The 7,727-nt window shown below is 51.7% G+C and overlaps 1 pseudogene; it reads right to left on the bottom strand.

The window, feature by feature from the left end:
* Positions 1 to 1,453: 1,453 nt before the first annotated feature.
* On the bottom strand, positions 1,454 to 1,572 carry LOC146831140 (5S ribosomal RNA; annotated as a pseudogene).
* Positions 1,573 to 7,727: the final 6,155 nt, after the last annotated feature.

Below are 7,727 nucleotides of genomic sequence, written 5' to 3'. Positions count from 1 at the left end.
AAGGGGCGCAGAAGAGAAACAGAAGGGGAAAACACCCCAGTCACACAAAGGACCCCCTGGAAGGGACCGCGACCCCAAGGAGAGAACCCAGGCAGGAACAAGGGAACAAAAAGACCCAGGATGGTGTCGGAAACGACACCGAAGAGACCCGGCCACCAAGGCAACTCAACCAGGCAACAGTGGAAAGCGGAGAACCCACATGTCCACCCACGCACAGAAGGCAGGGAAAAGCAGCGCGACGGACCGAGCCCGCCCCGCACAGGGACCAAGCGAGCCGCCGAAGCGAGCACCCAGGTGGCCACACAGGCAGCCAGTTCAACAACCAGATCCCGCTCAGCCCGACAACGAGGAACCGACTGAAAACGGGAAAGCACCGGGAGAAAAAAAGCCACAGGCAGAAACACACCAAAGGCGAGAAGGACAGAGAGGCAGGGCGAAAACCGAACCCGAGCCACGTCAAGACCAACAGGACAAAAAGCCCGGCCAGGCCAAACAAGCCCAGAATCCCCGGAAGAAGAAGGACCTTCAGGAAAGCGCAAAGGCCCAAACAATTCCCAACCAAAACCAGGGAAAACCCAGTGCCAGCTAAAGACCAGGGAATGAACACTCAATCCGCAGAGTAAGAGGCAAAGACCACAACCAAAAGGTCAGCGCGACTCCAGTCCGGGAGCCAGGACGAGAAGGCCGAAGAGCCAACACCGGAGACCCAAAGGAAGCAAACAGCACCAAAGGGACCCAGAAGAACACCGCCACACAGGCAGCCACCAACAGGGGCGAACCCCGCAAACACCCGGGAGCACGAGGCAGGGCCAGCAAGGCAGGGGAAAACCCCAGAGAATCCAAGGAACGGCAAACAGAAGCCAGACGGGAAAACCGCCCACAGGGAAAACCACTGACCCAGCACAGATCAGGAACCCAAGCATGCCCCCCAGGAAAACAAAAAGTCGCCAAAGGGAAGGATGCACCCAGCCGCACCAGGACAGAGAGCGGGAAGGGCCCGGGGCAAACCGCACCAAGGAAGGGCCAGAGGCACCGAGACCAACCGGAAGGAGAAAAACTGCCAGGCAACAAGACCCAAAACACGATACGAGGAAGGCCCCCACCAAGGCAGACAACCCCAACAGGAACAACCAGGGGAACAAATCAAACCCCATGACAGGATCCGATCAGAGAAGGACAAGCGAGACCGCCAAAAGCGACCCAGCAGAAAAAAGGACAGAACGCTCACCCCACCAGAGGTGGGCGCCGAACCCCCGGCCCGACCAAGCAGGTCCGAACAGAAGGACCACAATAAAGACCCCAACCCCCAGGGGGCAAGGAGAAGCACGGCGACAGCAGGAAGCCATCCGGAAAAGGGCGTAAGAGCTGCCCGCTGAGACAGGGAGCAGGAAGAGGAGGGAGCGGCAAAGCCGCAAACCCGGACAAGACAGGCCGAGCCCAAGAAGGACCCCATAGCCTACAGCACCTGGCATTCCCAGGCGGACTCCCATCCGGGTACGAACCAGGCCAGACCCTGCTTAACCGCTGAGAGCAGATCAGAGCAGGTGCAATCAGGGTGGTAAGGCCGAAGGCCCCACAGCCCCTGGAAACCCCCTGAGGACGGCCAACCAGCAACCGCCAGGGACAGACCCCGCACAACAACGGCGGGAACAGGAGTCCACAGGACGAAAGTACCGGGGGGCCAAAGCCCGGAAGGGACAAAGGGGATAGAGACAACACAGCAAACCACGAAGCTGAGGCCCCGCAACCCAACGCCACAGGTGCCCACCAACAGACGCGTCAAAGACACCCTGTGGAAAAGTGGAGAGAACAAACCAAGGGGGCCCGCCGAGGCCAACACAGAAGAAAACCAGAGTGAGAAAACACCTGGAAGGCCCCATTGCAGGGACAAGCAGAGCACGGAAGGGCGTACGACGACCCCCCGAAGCCAGACCCAGTTCAAAACAGGTCCCAACTCTACCGAAGGAAATACCAGTGCCCAAAAGCACAGCAGAGTCGAAAGGCACAAAACACAGCGCCGACACTGTCGGCAAGCCGAAAGCCAACCGAGCCCCGCGCCCCTAACAGTACACCCACAAACAGATGGGGCCGAGGGACCCTCACGCTCACAGGCACAACAGCCGGAAAAACAGACAAGCCCACAGCCGCCCCCACAGAGACGGGCAGCCAAAAGGCAAAACCCAAACCCCAGAGCCCGCTATAGCAGGGCATCAAGGTACAAGGTGGCGGGGGCGGGGGGAGCGCAGGGCAGGACCGCGAGGGCCAGAAGGAGGGGGAACCAGCAAGTGAGCCCGACAGAGCAGGGCCTCCCCCCGGAATCCCTGGACCAACCGGGGCAGGAAGTCGACCACCTACCACAGGCAGGCGGGAGGTGAGAGCCGCAGGAGCGGGGAGAGAAGGCAGGCAACACACCGCCCGTGCGCAGGAAGGACGACAGCGGAGTAAAATGACAATCGCATACAACCACCGCCGCCCGCCCCCGAAGGGAAGGCGGGCGGCGCATCCCACCCCCACACGGTCATAGTGGCTCAGTCAGAACAAGCACAGGCGCCCGAAGCGGACGCAACCGACCACCAAGCCACCAGGCCAACGAAACACAACAACGCACCCAACGGGGCGACATGACCCGCATAGCACAGCAGCCAAGAGAGGGAAATACAAAACTGGAGGAGTAAGAGTCAAGCACCCAGCCAGCACCCCCAACCACCAGGACAGAACACGCGTACCAGCAAAGCGAAGCAAAGCCTACGGAAACCGAGAAGCCCCAGGAGCAGGCCAACTCAAAGGCACACAACTCACCCACAGAAGGACGAAGGGCCGAGCGCCCCCCCCCCCCCGGGAACCGAACCGGTGACCAAGAGTGCGGAACCAGGCCCCTGCGAGGCATGCAAGGGACCATCAAGCCACCAGACCTGGCCCCAGGCCGGAAATCATGCCGACAGACCTAACTGAAGGAAACGCCAGCACCTACACCCCAGAAAGAGCAAGCAGAGACATTGCAAGACCAGGGATAGCCATAGCGCGAAAAGGAGCAGCGCGCATGCGCGCGAGCCAGACACCGCAAACCCGAAAGTTACGCGCAGGAAAGCGAGAGGACCGGCGCCACTCCAGGGACACCAGCAACCTGCACGACCCCGGACTGAGCAACGGGTGAGTGACCACGGGACAGGGAAGAAGCGCACCCACCCCGGCAACAGAAGCGAACGGGCAGCGCAGGTCGAATAGTTCAAAACTCCAACTCCCAGGCAGGGCGGGAAAGTACCTCCCAGGCAACAGCGGAACCAGAGACACAGCAGAGTCCGCGCAACATGGCGGCAATATGTACCGTGTTCCCCGCCAGTTATACCACAAATCTCTGCGGAATCTGACGGGACGGGCGATACCATGAAAGCCAGACTCTGGCGCGAGCACCGCCCCGCCCGCCGCAACGCCTCGAGGGGCCAGCGGGCAGCGCGAACAAAGCAGTAGGCCAGAGCGTCGCTCAGCAATATGGCAGAGCGAGCACACAGTGACAGCAAAAGACCAGGGATTGAACACCTACAAGGCAGAGTAAGAGCCTAAGACCCGAACCATCAGGCCAGAACGACACTGTACACTGAAGGAAATACCATCGTGAACACCTAATAACCCACACCTCAGACCGAGCAAACAGTGATAATCCAAGATCAGGGATTGTCTTAACAACAGCTGCCGCAGTGCCACGGAAGGCGAGACCAGGCAAATATTACCCAACCATACTTAAGGAAACACCATAGTCTGCACATCAGACTGAGCAAACAGTGACAGTGCAAGACCAGGGATTGAACCCCCAACCTACAGAGTAAGAGCCTAAGCACGTAACCAGTAGGCCCGTACCCCGGCCACCCCCCCTGTAGACCCATGGCCCGCTGTAGCAGGGCCCAACCGGCCAGTACACCGGGGGAACGGGGGGAAAAGAGCCCAAGATCCTAGGGTCTGCTAGAGCAGGACCTCCAACCAGAGACCCACGTACCTGCTACAGCAGGCACCACTTACCTGACGCATCTGGAGAGACGTGCGCAGAACAAAAAAAAACAGGCTGATGGGATGGGCCGGCCCGCCTCTTATAGGGGTCATGGGTGTAATGGGTCGGCCATATTGGGAAGGGATGGGAGGCTGATTTTTTTGCTTTGGAGGGTTCTGGTGTGGAGCTGAAGCTCACTGTGTTAGTCATGTGGTGAGGAAGACTAACAAGGAGGTAATAAGCCTTTTCCAAGGATTTAAAGCGCCCAGACATGACTGACGTCACATTTCGAAATACTGGGAAAGATGGAATGCGGTGAAAAAAAGCACAACACGTTGCACAAATTACGGAGGTGCAACTCGGATCCTACATATGCTCTCACTTGAACTGTGCTAAGGTCTGTGTGTGGAAATAAGGACTGTATTAACAAGAAAATAAACCCTTCCATCCTCAAGCCAGACGATTTCCTGGTGGCATGCAGCAGCCCGAACTGCTTTGCTGCTGAGAAACGGGGCTTCAGGCTACTGTGTAGTGCACTCAAGCTTCTAAGGCCCATGCGTAAGTTGCTATTCCAATCCAGGTTTTAGCTTTGCATTCTGGGACGCGTAGTCCTGAATGAACAAAGTGCTCAACATAAGAGAGAGCTGCACACATGAATTCCTGCTACCTCTTGCTCCGGCTAGAGTGTCAGCCGCCCCCTGAGATGACGACAGCGCCCCTGGAGACCAGGTGGCGACGGTGAGGGAGTGCAGGCGACACCTCCTTATAAACAGGTGCTTATTACAGAAGCCAGCGCATGTAAAGCTGGTCCGGCGCCCAGGTGGAAGATCAGACTATTATTGTCAGTCCAAAAACATGAGAGACCTCTGGTGCACATCTGGAGAGACAGTGCACTGTTACTGTGACCTGTGGTGACACCAAGGCCACAGCCTAAACACGCTCTGCTGCTGACTCCACGTGTGACGTGCAGTGGTTGAAGTGCATACCAAGCATTTGCAATGCAATAGGTCTTGCATTTACGTGAGTTTGACCTAGTGACATTGCAAATAACAATGCCTTTTATTTTTGTTTTTAAAACATAAATAAAAGGCATTGTCATTTACAATGCCAATAGCTTAAACTTGCATAATTGCGAGGCCTATTGCATTGCAAATGCTTGTTTGTATTTTGGGGAGGAATGTAGTGTTGCTCCATTAATGCAACTGGAGCACAGGAATGTTTGATTTATGTGTGGTAGCACAGGGGGTTTGTAGCGATACCCTTGTTTTTAGCTGCGGGGTTGGTATACCCCGTAACCACGTGGGGTTTGGAAATAAAGGTTGCGTTATGCCGGACATGGGATCTAGGGATACTCTGCCTGAGCGTAGTGCAAGTAACACATAACGCTGCCTCCATGTCATATTTTCCAGTCCAACCAGAGTCATACCCGACTGCAGAGTAACCCTATGATCAGGCCCGTTGCACACTCACCTTGCGGGCCCCCGACACAACAGGTGTCTAAGCGTGTCACTGAGATTTTGACTGCTGATTTTCATTTTGGTCTTTCTCTTTTTGACAATACTAATAAATGATTGAGCATAGCGAGTCTTTTTTTTATGGACCTCAATAAAGGGATACTGTTTGGGTACTTCCTCATAGAGGAAGGTATGGGACGGGAAGAAGATTAGGGGGTAACAACCAAAAACGTGGGTGCTGGGCAAGGGAATCAGACCTCCTCATTAAGGAGTGGAATAAAGAATCAGAGTAGGGAAGATTTGTCCAAATTACTCAAGCCACTAAATAGGGTAGATGAAAAGTAAGCAAAGCTATATATTCAGAGTGTTTTTAAATGATATTCATCATGTAATGCAGTTTCTGCAGTTGTGCCTGCATCACGTGTGGGATTAAGTTGCTAGGTCTGATTTCCTTTCATTGTTAATAACTTTCTTTTTTATAGAGCTTCATATCCCACGTTATCCCTTTCTAGGCACTGTAAATAAAATGTGTTAATATTACCCACTCTGATACTACTCAATTTACAATGGGAGAATGGAAGGCTGGGTGGGCTTTGTATCCTTCTGACGGTCATAGATTCTGTGGAAGACTTTCCGGGATTTACACTTGTTACCTGCAGTTCACTCCTTCTTTAGCAGTAAGAATTCAACTCACTGAGCGCTCCTGTTTGCCATTAAAATAAATTAAAATGCTTTCTACAATAAATATTTAAACACCTTTGCAGCAGCATGCTTTTTTTTGTCGTTATTTTAGCTGCATGTCAAATATTACTGTAAACTCTAGGGTGTCAAAACTGCATGAAAGCACTTGAGAAGTGAAGGGAACATGTGAGAACAGCCATCAAGATTCAAGGGGTGCCCCAGGCATTGGGAGACAGCCAGGCACCTGCAGGGGTGCACTAGAGCTGACGCTTTGGCCGCAAGACCAGCATGCATCAGCATGATGAATAGCTTGTGCCTTCAGCGTAGAAAGCTCATTCTTCAACGTGACAGCAATGTAGATTTTCCTAGTGACTTACTGAAGAAAAATCTAGATTTAGAAGAGTGAAGAGAGTATTATGCTTTCTTCTCTTGCTTTAATTAACTATGAGCAGTCAAGAAAAAAAAAAACTACAGTTCCCATAAGACCTTGAACCAATTTCTAATGGGAAAACATTTGTATAATTGTGCACCAAGCAGAGTTACACCATACATAAAATACTCACGACTGACAGAAAGCAGCCCTCTTTTCTTGTAGAGAATGCAGAAATAAGTATTGGGAAATAATGGAACAAAAGAAAAAAAATGGAAGTAGCCAACAAAAGAGTAAAAAGTCCCTGGGATGGTTAAAAGGCCCTTTCCTTGCAGCTACATATGTGAGGAAGCCAGAATAACACCATGGATTGAGGAAACATCCTTACTTGAATGGCAACTCCACGTGTCATAAGAGAAATCCAAGAACCTCCCATATACTGATCGTGACTTGATTGACCTCAGCTGAAAATATAAGTGAGAGAAAAAAGAGTTTTCTTCAGTAAGGCACTAGAAAAATCCCAGACCAGAGCCTCCTATTATGCTTTGTTAAAGCATGTCCACAACTAAAGAAACATCAGTAGATACTGGTTTACAAGAAAAGTATTATCATTCGACCAATCCACCAATCTGAGATTGTCCTTCAATTTTGCCCATGCCCAAAATATGCTAAAAGCCACTGCCCCGCTTCCGAATGGGGCACTATCCGCCAGGGCATAGCCTTTTGACCGATCATGCCAAGATGGGGGAAAGATTGGCTGGTGGGTTTACTGAATGAAATTGGAAGTTTCGAGGCAGAGGATGTTCTCAGATGGCTAGTCTTTTATTTGTAATGTTTTTAAGCATTGCCTACACATAACTTTGGATGGTTTGGAAAGTAAGAATAATAAACTGATGTCAAATTAGTTTTTGTTCTTCTTCATATATTAAAGTAAGCCTCAGTATGAGTAAAAGGTCTAGCTGTCTGCCAAGTGCTCTTTCACCAAAAAGGCGCTTCATGAAAACTAAACTCAGCAACATTGTCAATTTTTCAAAAAAGCATCTTCAGTGACTAATAGGCATCTTACCAACAATTAAACATGTTAAGAATGACATTAACATCCCATAACTGATGTACTTAAGAAGAGAAGGATTACAAAAATGTACTGTCTTTAGTATATGAGAGATCGATGGCTGTTCATTAACCAGTGTAGCCGTCACAGGTAAGTGTTTCACAGAAATTGCTGAAAAAAGCAGTTACC

The sequence above is a fragment of the Triturus cristatus genome, chromosome 5_1 (genome assembly GCF_964204655.1).
Source record: "Triturus cristatus chromosome 5_1, aTriCri1.1, whole genome shotgun sequence".
Lineage (NCBI taxonomy): Eukaryota > Metazoa > Chordata > Amphibia > Caudata > Salamandridae > Triturus > Triturus cristatus.
Note: the sequence above shows the minus strand (reverse complement) of the source record. Positions and strands in the feature narration are given on the sequence as shown.